Below are 17,920 nucleotides of genomic sequence, written 5' to 3'. Positions count from 1 at the left end.
ATTCATGCATAATGCAATTTTGAAAATTTTGGATTCAATAGCAAATAATCGAACATTTATTTTGGATTATAAATGTCATTTTCTCTGACTTTGACGCATATAATTATATTAACTTGCATGATAATACCTTTTTTGGAACATGGGTTTGCAGAATTTGGGACCGTACATCCACGTTATTTCTCTATTATTGAGAGAGAAAGAAAATGTATTCCTGGTATACTACTTGACAACCAAAGTTAGATGCATAGAGGTCCTATAATCCAGTTAGCCAAACACTTTCTAATCTGTTGCTTGAGTAAACATTGACATAAGCAGGAAGATTCTCTGATCCTTAGAAATAAGGTGTCCCAGTAAAACTGAACCCTAAATTTTGCATTACTAAATGAAAATCGAATCACACTACCATGACGCAGCGTTAGTGATATAGCATCTTACAAACCTTGGTTTTGCACTGAATCCTGTTCGGTTTTTCTGGAATTTCTTACTCTGAATTCCAAACTCTCACTGTTCACACATCTGAGGCCAAACTAACTGAGAAAACAAGGGAGTTGGAAACCAGCACACTTACACACTTCAAATTGTAATTTAGTGTTGGTATCATGCCACCTGTTAAAAGTCTACGAAGAGACCTCGTGTCTAATTGGATTGAGGAAAGGAATTTCTAAGTTATTTTCTGAAAAGGGATAACTTAGATATACTTTGTCTTAAATGTCTTCATTTAAATATGAACCTGTCACTTCTTGTGACATAGAAAGATCATTTTCTGTGTTTGGGAATGTTATGTCAGATAAACTAATGAACTTACATGAAGAAAATTTGGAGAAATTAGTGTTATACAATGTTTCAAAATGAAGTGAATATAAAACAATGTTGAACTGAATTTTGATAGTGCATATTTTGAGATTTGATAGTGCATGGAAATCTGGGCTCTAATAATGGCATATGGTGGCAATATTACATAATGTTAAAAGCTGAGAAGAGAGATCAAAGCATCACTGAATGAGATGAAAAATAGAAAAGCAAGGGAATAGATTAGATTCCTTTTGAACTCTTAAAAGCGTTAAATAACAAAGGAAGAAAGAAGTTGATTGGATTATGTAATCAAATATATACATGACAGAAAAATGGCCAAAGGACTTTAGTGAAATCATCTTAATCCCTATGGAAAATAAGAACAGCAAAAAATATGAAGAACATAGGATAATGAGTCTAATTTCACACGCAGCCAAAGTCTTACTGCAGACGCTCAACAGAAGGATATATGGAAAGCTGGAAAAAGACACGCCAATGGACTTCTGAGTGTGATAGGAGAGAGGTACGCAGAGAAAAACAGGAACGTTTATGCTGTATTTATTGACCTTGAGAAGGCTTTTGACTGTGTCAGATGGGACAAATTAATGACAATCCTGAAGAAACATGGAGTTGATTGGATGGATAGAAGGCTAATAAAGAATTTGTACTTAAACCAGAAAGCAAGAGTGAGAATAGGAGATGAGTTGAGTGAAGAAATTGAATTAGGAAGAAGTGTAAAACAGGTCTGCTCTTTATCACCGACACTGTTCAACATCTATCTCTAAGAAATAATCAGTTGAAGTTTTAATGGAAAATGTGGAGTTTGTGTTGGAGGTAGGAGAGTAGAATGTATAAGATTTGTAGATGATATGGTTGTGATGGGAGAAAGCTAATGTGAAATGATACAAATGGTAGATAAACACAACATGAAACTAGAAGAATATGGAATGAGAATTAATAAGAAGACCAAAGTATGATAATTGGAGGAAAAGGTAGATGTTGCCATATTAGTATAGGGAGAGAAGAAACAGAGCAAGTCAGTAACTTTAAGTATTTGGGAAGTGTGATCAGAGATGATACATATCGCATGACAGAAATTGAGAAAAGAATTGCCATAGCAAAAGAAGGCTTTAAGAAAAAATCAAAATTACTTTGTGGACCACTAAACAAAGATTTGAGGAAAAGAATTGCTTAAGTGTTATATTTGGAGCATAGCACTGTATGGTGCAGAGACTTGGACATTCAGAAAGGAAGATGAGAGAAGATTGGAGGCACTAGAAATGTGGGTATGGAGGAGAATAGAACAAGTGAGATGGGGAGACCAGGTAAGGAATGAGGAGGTATTACGAAGAGTTGGAGAAGAACGAAGTATGTTGTGAATCATTAGAAGGAGAAAAATGAACTGGATCGGACATTGTTTGAGAAGGGACTGTTACTGAAAGAAGGAGTGGTGAAAGGCAAACGAGGAAGAGGAAGGAAAATATATCAAATGTTCGACAATATCATCCCATGACAAGACCTGCCATAAGGCAGAATACCTAGATGATGATGATGAAAAGCTGTTACACTTTTTCAGTGTGATTATAAGAAAACACATTCCAACTAAGATATCAGTTGGCAATATTATTAAAATATTATATAAATAATGACAAAAATATAAAATCATCTGGTTAGAGTCCTAGGTTCGAGAAATTAACAATTTGTTTGACCTGCTTGTATATGTATATAGTTGAAGTATTAGCATTTGATGTAGTCCTTGGAGAAGAGTTCAAGAATTAAATTTTAAACAACAACAACAACATAATTAAAGTTGTCTGAACTCAGTAGAGCCATCTTCCAGGTGAATTGGCCTTGCGGTTAGGAGCACGCAGCTGCGAGCTTGCATCCGGGAGATAGTGTGTTCAAATCCTACTGTCAGCAGCCCTGGAGATAGTTTTCCATGGTTTCCCATTTTCACACCAGGCAAATGCTGGGGCTGTACCTTAATTGAAGGCCACGGCCACTTCCTTCCCATTCCTAGGCCTTTCCTATCCCATCGTCACCATAAGACCTATCTGTGTTGGTGCGACGTAAAGAAAAAAAAAAGAAATAAAGGTACAATTTGCGTAGCTTGTTGATGTTGAAGTGAGCTGGTCATGAGTGAAATGCTGAGTGGGTGTTGAAAATCCCTTAGACTGCTGAGATGTTATCTGTTCATGTCAATACGAATGTGTTTTCTTATAATCATACTGAAAAAGTGTAACAGCTTTTGACATTACTTAATATTGCCACCATATGTCATTATATTATGTATATTTGATACAATCAATCTTTAATCATAGCTATTGCTATAATTTTGTTAATCCAACACAATACCATAATTTTGCATTCTAATTCTTCTATAATGACTGCTTATCCAATTTTAAGTGTATAGATGTATAATCTTAGTAACTTATAAGTAGACCTGGGATTTTAAGGCAAATGCCTATTTCGTCCCTTACGAAATAACGTGAATTTTTTTTAATATGTTGACGTTTCATGATAAATCCCTTACACTAATAGAGTTTTATAGTGCCCTAAAATGCCTATTTGGACCTTTCGAGCCTATTTTACTATTCTAGTGCCTAAAACTGCCTATTTTCTACATTTAAAATAAAATTCAATTTCTGTAATTTTTGCAATCACACAATGGACATCCCTGGAAGAGCAGAACAGCAGAGGGTGGGTTTTTCACAGAAATTTGCTCTTCGCCGACAACTGTCACCAAAGGAATGCTGAGTGAAGGGTGGAGGTGGAGGATTAGCTCAGAAGAACAACAAGCAGGTAGTAAAGGACGTACTGTGCCGAGTGACGGGGTGAGGGGGAGGATTATCTAGGAAGAACAAGTAGCAGGTAGTAAGAAGGGACATACTGTGTCAAGTCGCCAGTGAAAGAACATCTGTTTAAGTGAATTTAGTTAATCATGCCTAAAACGAAATCATCTAAGAGTGTGCTTATACAACAATGGCTTGTACAATTTCCAGGGATGACTTTTGATGTCGAGATTATTTTCTGCCAGTACTGCAATAAACAGGTATGTGCATATATCTTAAAATTCATATTAATCTAAAATTAAGGTTTTGATATTGGCTCCTCTAATTAATTTTAGAGACCTAGTCCAGGCGACCTGGGTTCGATTTCCAGTACCGGCAATAATTTAGAAATCTATGAGGTCTGGAACGGTGTTGACCCAGCATCATGAATGAGGACAATTGGGAAGCTACAGTGGGCAGGGGTCACGGAGGCAAGGCAATACGGCTGAGGGATGTATCGTGCTGACCACACGCCACCCAATATCTGCAGGCCATGAGCTGGGCAGCAACCGTTATTGAAAGCCAAGGCCTTTCGGGGACTGTAGTGTTCTTGTTCTTAATTAACTTTAGAGTAATAATGGCTTAATTTAAATAGTTCAAAATTACAAATTTTATTCAATAGATCACCTTTTCTATTCCTCATCTTAGTCTCTAATTGACATCACTTTATTGTGTTTTGGATTTCACATGAGAAAAAATGCCACCTTCAGCAGCATGCAGATATTGCCAGTCACAAATCGAAAGCAGCCATGAAAAGTAACATTAGACAGACTCTGCTCACACAAACTATATGTCCTACAAGCCATAATGGTTTCTGTGCTGATATGTGTAGAGCCCTAGTTGCAGCAATATCCCCTGGAATGCTGTGCATAATCCAGTTTTCAGAGATTTTTACAGAAATACACCAAGCAGCACATCCCATCAGCATCTGCATTAAAGAAAAACTACAGGTATTTGTTACAATGAGGTCATTTTGTCAATCAGGGAGGATATTGGGGAGTCTTGCATATGGTTGTGTGTGGACAAGACCACCGACTCTGTGGGCAGGTACATTGCTAACTTTATAGTAGGAAAACTGGAACCCAATCAGACATCTACTGCTCACCCTCTGTGCTCTAAACAACTTGAAAAGTCAATAGTTAAAGCATTGCATACTTCATCAACAAGGGGTTGCAGTTGTTGTATCCTGGGAGTGTTGATGACTCTAAAGTCCTTCTCCTTGTCTCCGATGCTGCTTCCTACATGATTGCCACTGCACCTCTCCTGAAAACTTTTTATCCTTCTTTAATTCATGTTACTTGAATGGCCCATGCCTTGCATAGACTCGCAGAAACAGTTAGGGCCGAGTTTCCTGCAGTAAATACTCTCATTTCAACAACGAAGAAAGTGTTCTGTAAGGCTCCATCAAGAATAGCCATATTTCGAGAGAAACTCTCCTCTATTCCCCTTCCACCATAGCCAATCATCACCCGTTGGGGTTCCTGGATGGAAAATGCCCTGTATTATGCAGAACATCTTGAGGAAATCATGACTGTGATAGACAATTTGCCTTTAACGGACAACTCTGCATGTGTGTCGTCTGTCAAAGAGCTGTTAAATGTATGTTCCAGTGTTCAGAGAGACATTGCGTATATTCAGGCAAATTTTCATTTCTTCCAGTCACCATTACAAAAATGGAGGAAAAAAGAAACAGTCTCAAACAGCAATTTTCTGTAAACAGTCTCAAACAGCAATTTTCTGTAATTGAGGAAGCTGAGAATAACATACAAAGTGCTAGGGACAAGGTAGGGGATAAAATAAGAGACAAGTGGTCTAGTTTACTGCAGAGAACCCAGGTTATTCAGTGCTGAAAAGGGTACATCAGGTAATGGATGGGGAAAAGGGAGACGTACCAAGTGAAATTGAATTGAAAAATGTAGATAAATGTTCCTATGCCCCTCTAACATCTGTGAGTGTGGAGCGCTCCTTTTCTGCTTTCGAAATGATTTTAATAGACAAAAGACACAGCCTGACTGTGGAAAATTTGGAGAAGATTATTGTTATGTACTGTAGAGCAAACTACGAATGAAAGTACTGTAGGAATGTTCCTCACAAATAATAAACACATACTCCATTCGTGTTTACACCGTTACTGGATGCCTACAGTGCTGTAATTGTGTACAGTGATTTTAGTATTAAGGTTTTAGATCAGTACTGATAATGATATATCATTTAATCCATAACTTTTTTTACACATGACTTTTTTATATTGTTTTTGATAAATATCTTTTTTATTCTGTCTTAATTTTGCAGTTATTTCGGTTAAGAATAGGGATACCATGTTTGTTAAAGTAAAAAAGTATCATGTTACAGTTTAGGTGTATATTGTAATATTTTAAAGTCTATTTCCTGCCTATCCACACATTTCTAAAACATATTTTAAGTGCCTATTTTCCCTTTTAAAAGCCTATTTTAGGCGCCTAAAACTAATTTTTTTAGAGCCTAAAATCCCAGGTCTACTTATAAGTTAACTTTAAATCAGGTGCCTGATTTAGTCTTGAGGAGATACAATGGCTGATGATGCCTACAAAGAGAGGCAAAACATGTCCCATTTTATCTAATATAATAAGGATTAAATCCTAAAATTTCTTAGAACTTAATGTGTTGAATATGTGGATGAACAATAAACAATTAGTTATTTCAGTAAGTATCAGTTGTGTCATTGAGTGTTGTAGATAACAAAATAAATATTGAAGGTGTGCTTGGTGTATCATGTTTTATCCTCCAATACAGAGTTCCTGAATATCTGGGTCAATATTAGCCTAATTTAGTTGAACGGCACATCATTAATTTGGTTTCTTTATTTTGTTTTCAGTTGATCGAGTAATAAAAATCCCATTTCAGAAACGTTGTTGAAAAGTGCATGATGATTTTCAATTCTACATCAAATAATTCTGGAAATTCACTTCTCGCTGAGGGTAGGATACAGAATCAAAACAAAGATTACAGAATTACATTTTAAGCCCACTGTCGCTTGAAAGGTCAGTCAACTGTTCCTTTCTTTGAGAAGGAGAGGTTATTCTAGTAACCTTAAGCCTCAAATGGATCAGAGATCCATATAATCCATACAAGGTATCTGGAAAATATGTTCCACAGTTTTGATGTGGTCAAGAAACTTAGAATCGACAAAAAATCATTTTCCACTAAATATGTTTCCAATGTTGGAAAAGGTACAAATTGACTGTTTTAATGGAGCTAATCCATACCACCATTCTTTTCTCGATGCCTTTATTTTGTCACAAGCATCAAGAACATTGGAAGATTTTCTTTGAAAGGAGAGAGTTTACTTTAGAAAAATGTCTCTAAAGAAAGGATAGCTAGTAACCATTCTTCACCAACAATGATTGATTTAAAATCAGAATTATATTCACTTATATAAGCAGTAAAACGTCTTGCCTTAGTCGAAATACTTTAGGAAGGTAAAAAATGAGAGTATCCTCCTAATTCAATACATCATATATTCCATCATTAGACGGAGTAAACAAATTCAAACATGTTTCAGCTCGTTTGAGCCATCTTCAGTGAAAAATGAGGGGGGTTGAAATAATTTACATAATATAAGTTAAAGAATGTCAAAAAAAATGAAGGAGCAAATGAAAAAACAAACAAAAGAGAGCCTAGACGGAAACAAATATATAGAATATTTACATCAATATGTGGAGCAAAAAAATTACTCACTGCGACAAAATTCAGTGAATCGGGTGTTAATTTAAAATAATAATTGAAACTAAAAACTGTGTTAACCTAAGAAACAAAGGAATGAAAAACAAATGATACAGAGAGAAATGAACAATAGTAGCATATGGTGAGTTTTTGGACCCCATAGTTTGCAAAATATTGGTTTTGTAACAAGAACAAAACTGGTTGAAATCACTGAAAATCATCCTTATAGAAACCCATCACATCAAATTGGTTAGGAGGGGAGCGGGAGCAAAAATTTTGAGAAACCAAGCCTGATATAACGTGCAGGCGAAAAGCCTGTGACAAGGAAAAACACCGATGAAATTTAAAGCTTTAGAAACAGCAGCATTCTCAATATCTTCTCTATCTAGCGGTCCCTTTCTTGATTATTGTTTCATAATGTTGGCTGGTTGGTTTGCCTTATTATAAAGGGTCGGAGGGGCCACGACATAAAATTGAGAAGCTGTATTAGGTAGACGACAGATAATTAATGGTTATGAATTTCATGTTTTTGGTCTGTATTGAACTGAGAATAATATATAAGTAAGAATAATAACAACGTAAACGTTTCCACCTTTTCAATACTAAAATATATTCACAAAATTATAAATTACACGGTACTAGTTTCGACCCATCTAGGGGTCATCATCAGCCGTATTGGAGCAAAGATCACTTTTGGCGAAATCCTAAGAAAATGTTATTTTAAAGAATAACAAGTGAAATGAGATGTTATTATGGTAATAGTTAATAATACAAGGAATATACATACTAAGAGGTTTTTAACAAAGAGTAAAGTATAAATGGGGTGTTGTAAAAATTATAATCATGGAAATCAGTAAGTTCTTGTATTGAAATGACATATATAAAATTATATATGGCTTAGGAAGAGGGCTTAAGGTGGGGCTGAAGGGTGCGGGAGAAAGTGTAATTGTCTTGGAAAAGTACCTTTGATTACATTTAGGATTGAGTTTAGGTTGGCTGCATTATTGTTTTTGAGGAAAGTGTTAAATAGATCGAAGAGTATGTTGGGTTTCTCTGAGATTTCATTGAGATTGTGACTGGCATTAAAGTATTGGTCTAGGTGTATGTAGTAATTTTCCATTATGTTGAGTAAAGGGCTCTTGTTTGCTAATACGAGGATGTCCATGTCTTGTTCAATATTGGTGAAATTATGGTTATAATCTTGCATGTGTTGGCCGATGGCTGAAAACCTGGACATCCTCGTATTAGCAAACAAGGGCCCTTTACTCAACATAATGGAAAATTACTACGTACACCTAGACCAATACTTTAATGCCAGTCACAATCTCAATGAAATCTCAGAGAAACCCAACATACTCTTCGATCTATTTATCACTTTCCTCAAAAACAATAATGCAGCCAACCTAAACTCAATCCTAAATGTAATCAAAGGTACTTTTCCAAGACAATTACACTTTCTCCCGCACCCTTCAGCCCCACCTTAAGCCCTCTTCCTAAGCCATATATAATTTTATATATGTCATTTCAATACAAGAACTTACTGATTTCCATGATTATAATTTTTACAACACCCCATTTATACTTTATTCTTTGTTAAAAACCTCTTAGTATGTATATTCCTTGTATTATTAACTATTACCATAATAACATCTCATTTCACTTGTTATTCTTTAAAATAACATTTTCTTAGGATTTCGCCAAAAGTGATCTTTGCTCCAATACGGCTAATGATGACCCCTAGATGGGTCGAAACTAGTACCGTGTAATGTATAATTTTGTGAATATATTTTAGTATTGAAAAGGTGGAAACGTTTACGTTGTTATTATTATTACTTATATATTACACGACAGATGCATGGTAAACTGTAAGTGACCTAGTGGAAACCGTCAATGAAGTTCTAATCTGTAATGGAAAAAATGAGGTGGTGTGAAAAATGTGGGCTGATAAGTAAAAAGTGTAGAATGGGTGTGTAGAAAGCTTAAACTTACGGTATTTAGCAGGTGGTTGTCCTCTCGAATAGCCTGACCACCTCAAAGTAACGGTCTCGTTCGCGTGATTGAGTCTATTGTTGGTTCGGCTGTGTTTGCGAGGATGGAAGGAGCGGAGGGGGAAGGGGTAGTGCTTGGCTGGTGTGAGGAAGGGGAAGTGGTGGTGAGTTGGAGAGATGGAGGTGGGGTTTGTTTGTATTATGGAAGTTCTGACAAATGAATGGAATGAATGTTTTAAGTAGAATGTTCTTTTTCTCGCTGACTTCATTTAAATTGTGAGAGGGGTTCATAAACTGATCTAAATCGATGTGGATGCTCTCGAGAATGTTGATCAAGGTGCCTTTTTGCTCATAATGCAAGATCTTAAGGTCTTATCTATTGAAGTGTATTCATGGCTGGATGCTTTATGATGTTTGCTCATAGCTGAAAAATGATTATATTTGAGAGCGTTGTGATGTTCAGCGTATCTTATGACAAAATTGCGGCCTGTTTGACCAATACAGTGGAATTACAGGATTTTCATTTTAATTTGTAAACTCCAGAGTTCAAATATTTGTTGTTAATGTTGTTATTGTTATTGTTGACAGTGTGTGGATTGAAAATGAATTTGGAGTTGGTGTGGAAGGTTCTATAAGCTTATTTTGATGTTGTGTTTCTAAAAAATATTAGAAATTTGGTAAATGGTACTATTATTGAAAGTGAATGTGGAAAACTTTTCTTTAGGAGCGGAATTTTTTCTAGGGTAGTCTGGCGTCTGCTTTTATATCTATTTATATTACATAAGACACAAGTTAAATAAGCCTCATTTAAGCGGATACCTGGAATTCCGGACAGCGGACATTGCCCTTAGGTCTCGTCCTCTTGTCTTAAGCATACACTTTACACCTTCCAGGACACTTTCATTACACAGGACTATATCATTCTTTTTCCTTAAAATCATTCTGCAGACATGCAGGAATTCCTTTTGAATGTTTGTACCATTACATGTTCAGGGAAAACAGAAAGAAATGTTCATTGGAATGCTGAAGTAGCTCTGAAATTAATTGTTCTGTACAGGGCTCTTTCCAAACCTTTCGTTAGGGTCATCTTATATTCTAATTAGTGTAAATTCTGAAAATTCTAGTTGCCCGGGAATGCTACAAGTGACTTGTTTACTCACTAGTTACCAAGGGATTTTCCAGCATATCTTGCATCATTCTATTCATAATTCAGATTGTCGCTCAAAAGGTCCCGACAAGGAAGAGACTTTCATGTGCTGATTGTTGAGGCAGAAATACCATAGCATTTCAATCGCCCAGTAAACTTGAATAGAAGGGAAGAGCATGTTCAGATCTCGAGAGAAGGAAAGATGTAGTGCAAAATAATTTTCATTGAGAATAGCTCCCTGAAAAATTAAATTGAGGGAAAATACAATTGTGAAAAATTAATGTGATATTTTAAGCAGGTGGGAGGAAAATAGGAATCGAGGAATGAAAAAGTGGGAGTCAATTTTTATAGAAGTGAACATTGCGGAATATGATGCTTCAAATGTATTCGAGCAAAGAAACTGTGAGTGAGTGGGCCAATGTTACAAGAAAAAGTGCAAGAAATCGCAAATAACCTGAAAGTTGAATAAAGAACTTGTGTGTCACATTGGGTTGTCATTCCCTTTTTGACAATATTTGTAATAAAGAAAAATGTGCTAAATTTGTACACCCATATGAATGATTACTTCCCAAAGCTGTAATAAATGGAAAGGCTGTAAAATCACTTGTAATATCTCCCAGGCAAATATTTACTAAGAATTTTTTTAGAATAATCAAAATAAAGATATCTGCTTGCATTTAAGGTGGATGTTCTTTGCCGTTAAAATGTTTGATTAAATTTTACAACCTTGTATTAGCGGACACCTGTCATAACGGACATTTTCCCACGGAACTGACGGTGTCCATGCTCTGTTGCTTCGATTCGGGCATGATATCTATTACAGAACTATTTAAAATAGTTTTACTTGAGTCCGCCTTATCAATACACCTTATTATGATAGAAAACTATTTACGAGGGTTGGAACTTAAATAGTGACAACACTGCTTTGAAGACGCTATGCAATGGAATTTAATATTGTCACTGATAGCACACATTGGTTACATACCTACCTTACCTCAGAGCAAATGGACTCGCCCCTCCCACATCACCTGCGTGCACACAAGCGAGAGAAGCACGGTTCCTTGTGAGCTAGCGGTCTAATGTAACATTGTCACTTTGTTTTCCAAACGGGAACAATGGAGTTGGATCAAGATTGATTGTGCCAGAGGTCATACAGCACGACAGTGTCATCAAGGTCTTCAAGAGGCTTGCAGGGACTCTGCATTGCCTTACAGAACAGTGGCACATTGGGTAAAAGCCTTCAACGATGGTTGGTAAACTGTGGCGGACATTCATTGGGCAGGTCGTCCTATGAGTGAAGAAGTGCATGCTCTTGCCTTGTTACTGGACAACGATCGAAACCAGACAATTCGTGAGCATTTGCTTCAGAACTGTTGCAGAGATTCGACAGGCAGTAGACCGCTTCATTCGCACCATCAACAGAACAGGCTCTGCTAAAGGCATACATCGCTGGCAACGGGTTATACACAACACTGATAACTACATTGAAGGACGTAAAGGTTGCTAACATGTAACTCTTTTGTATCTGTTGTAAATAAATAGTTGCCACTATTTAAGTTCCAACCTTCGTATTTTACCATACATGTTTCGGGAAAATTATCCATTCCCTTCATCAGTGATGTCAGCTCTGTAATATATTCAGACAAGTCAATACAGGGTCAAACAACCATATTAACCTATTATGGTTAAGTTTATCAACAGTCTGGCTTGATATGCAAAACCCATGTTTCGTCTCCCGTTACGGTGTGGCTCAACATGTCATCACCTTTGGCATAACGAGCCAAAAACGTCATCGAACACTCAAATCTGTACAAGAACGAAGGTGTAAAGGTGAAGGCCAAACAGTCTTTGTCCCAGCGCAAGATCAAGAACTCTTGGTTATCGGAGCAGGCGGCAAGTGTCTATGAAGAGAGTATTCAAAACTTAGTTGTAAGGTATGATAAGTGTTTAGACAAACTTAGCGGCAATGTTGAAAAATAGGGTAAAGTATGTAGAATCTGCAAATAAATGTGCTGTTTGAAAATTGTCTTTCGTTGTGTAGTTATTTTCAGACAGCCCTTACTTAAAAACACACCTTGTATTTTTTCTTTGAACTGCTTGCTTCAACTTTTATAATAGAGTCACATTTACTCATAACAATACTCGTTTCACAGTTAGAATTAGCATTGCTTTTCTTTTCAAAGTCCAAACAGTAAGGAAAAGTAGGAGCGATAAAATCCTTGTTTACTTCACCACCCTTATGTCTCCCTTTCTCAGTATTAGTTGTTATCAGCACCCACTGTGGTTTGCCCCCTTCAAGCTAGTGACAATGCAGTCGTATGGTCATTGAAATAAGTTCAAAATTTTAGAATTTGCGGAATGCCCAGACAGTCATATTGTAAAGTAGATGTACGAATAGTATACAGGAGTAATATACAGTGGACGCCGCTTATTATGATCATGCTGGGACGCAGGTAATTGATAACAGTATCCGAAAAATAAAAATTGATAGCCAATTGTATTTATTCATAACCTACATGCACTACAATGAAACAGATACCAATGCACAGTTAACTGTTTTCAGCTGTATAAAATAGTCTCTAATTGTTGTTAGCTTCTGGTTGTCTCTCAAAAGTCCATAAATGAATCTTTCATATTCATAATGTTTTTGGAAGTCCACTGACCTACACTGAACACCTCGTTGCAAGATATCTAGTGCCTGTCGCATTTCAGCATTCGTTGGTGTTCAGGAAGTTTTGGCAACCTCGCTATCTTCTGCTCCGGGTTCTTCACTTCTCGTATCTAATTCTGCGGATGTAACTGCCTCGCGTATGTCGTCCTCTGTATGTTTCGCATCAGTAATGATGCCCTCATCAGTGTTCATCCATTCCTAAATTTCACCTTCCGTTAAACCTGTAGGACAAAGCTCAACATTCTCCTTTACTTCTGATAACTCTCTTAAAAATCACCCATACCATAAACAGTTCCTTATTGTTTGTGCTGAAACATTATCCCATGACATGGCTAGAAGATGCAGGGCATCGAGAAGGCTAGTTGTTTTGGCAAGGGCATTGGCACTAGTTTTATGAGTGTCCTCTGTTTTCTAAGATTCTTGTGCGCATTTCATGGCGATAATATGCTTTCATGGTGCGAAAGATTCCTTGATCGCACGGTTGAATTAATGAATTAATGAAGCCGTATTTGCCGGTAAGAAAACCACATTGATGTTCTTGAGCTCACAGTTCACAATGTGTGCAGCACAGTTGTCAACCAGCAAAACTATTTTATGGTCCAGCGTATTATCCCACTTCAGTAGCCATTCTTTGAAAATCAGGGCAAGTCATCCATGCATTAGAGTTGGAATGATAGTCCACTGGAAACTTATTGATGCCTTTAAAGCAACAAGGATTCTTACTTTCCCCAATCACTGACAGCCTTTTCTTTTCACCAGACATACTCGCACAACATAAAACTGTTACTCGTTCCTTGGAGGCTTTACAGCCTGTAGCACTTTCATTTTTGAACAAGTAAGTGTGTTCAGGCAAGGTGCAATAATACAGTACAGTCTCATTAGCATTACACACACACTCGGAAGCCATTTTAGGCCACTCCTCTTCTATCCACCTCTCAGCAGCAACAGAATCAGCGTCCTTCTGCTCACCATGCATTCGTTTGTACACTATATTTTCTTGTTCCTTCCAAATGTGAAACCATTGTTCCGTTGCTACGAAATTATATTTTCCCCAATTTTTTTGCTAGTTCTTTGGACTTTTGCCGCATCAGAGGACCGTCAACACGAGCATCCTTCTCACGAACGTTTGAAAACCAAAGTTTTAGAGCTGATTAAACTTGACCGTCTTTTCTGCCACGATTTCACTTATAGTTGAAGTTTTTTTTTTCCCCCTTAAGAATACTGTCTCGATATTTCATTAGCTTGCACAGAAGCGGTTGCAAAATTCGTAACTCCACAGCAGCATTGCATTGACTCATTGTAGGCAATTTGCCATAACGTTCTATAATTGAAAGTTTCTCTTTAATGATGAAGTCTTTACGTTTGCTTTTCATCACTGCACTACAACGCTAAGAACTTCACAGTACAATAGCTTTAGTAAGACTTGAGTGAGTGGTCCTTGGCTAAACTACCGTAAGGGAAGAAACAAAAGAGAAAATGTATGCGGGAGAGTTCCCATCTGCGCTGACCGGTTTTCTACCGTACACCTACTACAGAAGATGAGACGTGAAAGTGGCCTTGAAGACAAGCACAGTGTAAAAACGGGTTTTTAGAGGTTGGGAGCGTTTTCTTTGTATGCTCTCTCATCGCATATGTGAGAACGAAGTCTTTGAAAACTAATGTGATAACGTAAACCAAATTCATGATCACAATAAATGGAAGATTTTCAATGTTTCAGTATTTGTCCATATGGGACTTCATAAAAGTGATGATATAATACGGTTGATAACATTATCCGTGATTACAATAAATGGCGTCCGCTGAATGGCGTATGGCTTTTAGTGCCGGGAGTGTCCAAGGACAAGTTCGGCTCGCCAGATGCAGGTCTTTTGATTTGACACCCATAGGTGACCTGCACGTCATGATAAGGATGAAATGATGATGAAGACAAAACATACACCCAGCCCACGTGTCAGTGAAATTAACCAATTATGGTTAAAATTCCTGAACCTGCCAGGAAATGAACCCGAGACCCCTGTAACCAAAGGCCAGCACACAAACCATTTACATGGAGCCGGACGGTGTCCACTGTATTTAAGATTTTAGAAAGTTTGGCTTTTATAGCATCCATCTTATGTGAAAATTTTTTTTTCATTTATTTTTAATTTGTTTTGTTATGATATCTTTAATTCTGCCTGTGGACTACCTACCTCATCTTTGCAGACTATGTGTTGAGAAATACTGCAATAGAGTATAACAAAACAATATAATACAGTATAACATAACACATCTGGGAGTAAAAAAAACCTGAATGTTAGGAAGTATGATAGACTTCACAATGTTCTCACAACAACTCTTGCAAATAATTTATAGGCAATCATAAAAAGAGGTAGGGCAACCCCTTGGTACTATTCAACAGGAGTAGGCTATGTGCCGGCACCGGATTTCCCTTCCTACTATCATATATTACATCATTCACTTCGTCTCATTGACTCCTCTGATGAGGTTGATGTCAGGAAGTGCATCCAGTCATAAAAACTTGTTATGAAGATTCATCTACTTCACACCCTACCCCATACAGAAACGAGGCAAGGACTGGACATACATAATGGAGAAAGGGAAAGGGTACTTGGCATAACTAGAGATAGACTGAGTCATGCATAGTGCAGTCACACAGTCTTTAACGATGTAATACAAGGTACACGATTAGGGCAAAAGAGAACTGCAGTCGCAGTTTACAGTTCAGTTCAGACTACTACAAGATATCATTTTCTAAACATACATCATTTATGGCCAGAAATGAACACATTATTAACCCTGGAGTGGTCATGTGGCATATGACAGATGCCACACTAGCTTATTTGTTATAGTAAGGAAACTCCCAAGGCCACTGCCTGGAAATACCCTCTACCTTTCAAGTAACTATTCACAACCAACAAAATAATGTATCAGCATGTCAGTGTTAGACTAACAGATGTGGTGGTGAGTCACTGTTACACAGGTGTCAATGGCATCTGATAGACGTCGTGCACTTCGCCGCTGCAAAGTAAGTTCCTGTTTCGAAGTATTATTTTCAAAATTATTTCAGCAGTTATTCTTCAGAATGTCTTGGATTGCATAGCTTCTTGCTAAAGCATTTTCTTGTATTTTTAGGGCTGAAAATTAGTGGAAAAGAGAGGCGATACAATCTTGATTGCCTTGATGACAGAAGGATTGTGCAGAGTTTGCTTAAGGAAGTTGATGACAAATGATCAAGAAGGTGAATTGTATAGTGATGAGGAGGAAGATGTTCCAGAAACCAGAAGTTCAGACACTGAACAAGACATAGACAGTAGTAACGAAGCAGGTGGAAATGACAGTGATTGTTTCTTAGGGTGAGATGGAGTTTGTAAGTTGTGTACAGCTAATACTCCCAGAAATGTATGAACCCAGTGACAAAATATTATCACGCATTGAGCTGGTGTGAGAGGTGTTGTAAAAAGCTTGCTAAAACTCCTAAAAAATGGTGCAAACTATTATTTGATGACACAATGGTATCTACTATAGTGGAGTGCACACCCTGAAAAATTGAAGAGGTTCAAATAAACTACAGTAGAGAAAGGGATACTCAATCTGCTACGCAGCAAACCTGGAAGTTTATGCAGGGAAACAGTCTGAGGGACCATCTGAAATGAGCAATAAGGACATTGATGTAGTGAAACACCTAATTTCACTTGTATGTGGTACTGGAAGAAACATCATCATAGATGATTGGTTCACTAGTATCGAGAAGATGGATCTGGATGGTATGGCTGCTCACATGTTGTTATTGTTGTCCAGCATTGAAATGACAAGTGAGCTGCTGCATTGTGGCCTTTATATCCGCTCTTGCAATCTGAGCTAGCCAACGGCCACCAGTCATCAACGTATGGTACACCAAGACAGTTGACCCTGACTGTGGTGGTTATGCATGAATCCATGTACTCTTGATGTGGTAGCCCTTGGAAAGCCCAGTGTCTGCATGAATTCAGCGATGGAATCACCCATATATGTGGCGCCGACAATCTGGTCACGATGAAATGCACTGAGGTCTAGTGTCTTACCTATTCTGTAGTCAACTACTACTCACGCAGCCAGTACAAGGCCTGACGTTCTCACTGTTGCATGCCATGCCCTCCTGGACTCTTGCAATTTGTTTTGTTATGATATCTTTAATTCTGCCTGTGGACTACCTACCTCATCTTTGCAAACTATGCGTTGAGAAATACTGCAATACTGCAGTTTCCTTTTAACTTGGATAGATGTTTTGTTGTCTTCACATATTTTCACGAACCGGAAGGCAAACTAACTTCAGGCCAATTCACTCTCGTGAAGATTCTTGTATTTGCATGTGAAATACAACCCAGTCATAAGTAACTTCTTCATTGTTTATAATATCTCTTGTATAAAAGAACAGAAGATTACCTTTTCCCCATGGTAATTACTATTTATACTCATAAAAAGTACTACAAATAAGACATTAAAGCCTTCGTAAATAACAGAAATAAGATTTGTAGTACTGGGACATGGAATAAGAAAATGTAAACCAATACGTAATCATTGCCATCTGTTTTTGTCATTCTTGTAGAGCCAGCATCTTTTAAATATTAAAACTTGGTCACCAGTGGTGGCCTGGCAACCAGAAACTTTGCACCCTGTCTTAGGGTGTATACATATAAGAAAAAAGTCAGTAGTAGTGCTGAGTTTAGGGTATTTGAAGCAATATTTCCTTTATTTTTTTTACATAAAATGACCCATTTAGTTTCCCTTGAAGATGGTAAAATGGTCAAGG

The 17,920-nt window shown here is 37.3% G+C and overlaps 1 protein-coding gene across 21 annotated transcripts in view; it reads left to right on the top strand.

Annotated features, from left to right (window-relative positions):
* Positions 1 to 17,920, top strand: part of LOC136877263 (protein bric-a-brac 2) — a 395,003-nt gene that overhangs the window by 242,152 nt on the left and 134,931 nt on the right. The window lies entirely within an intron of this gene.

Source organism: Anabrus simplex, chromosome 7 (genome assembly GCF_040414725.1).
Source record: "Anabrus simplex isolate iqAnaSimp1 chromosome 7, ASM4041472v1, whole genome shotgun sequence".
Lineage (NCBI taxonomy): Eukaryota > Metazoa > Arthropoda > Insecta > Orthoptera > Tettigoniidae > Anabrus > Anabrus simplex.
Note: the sequence above shows the minus strand (reverse complement) of the source record. Positions and strands in the feature narration are given on the sequence as shown.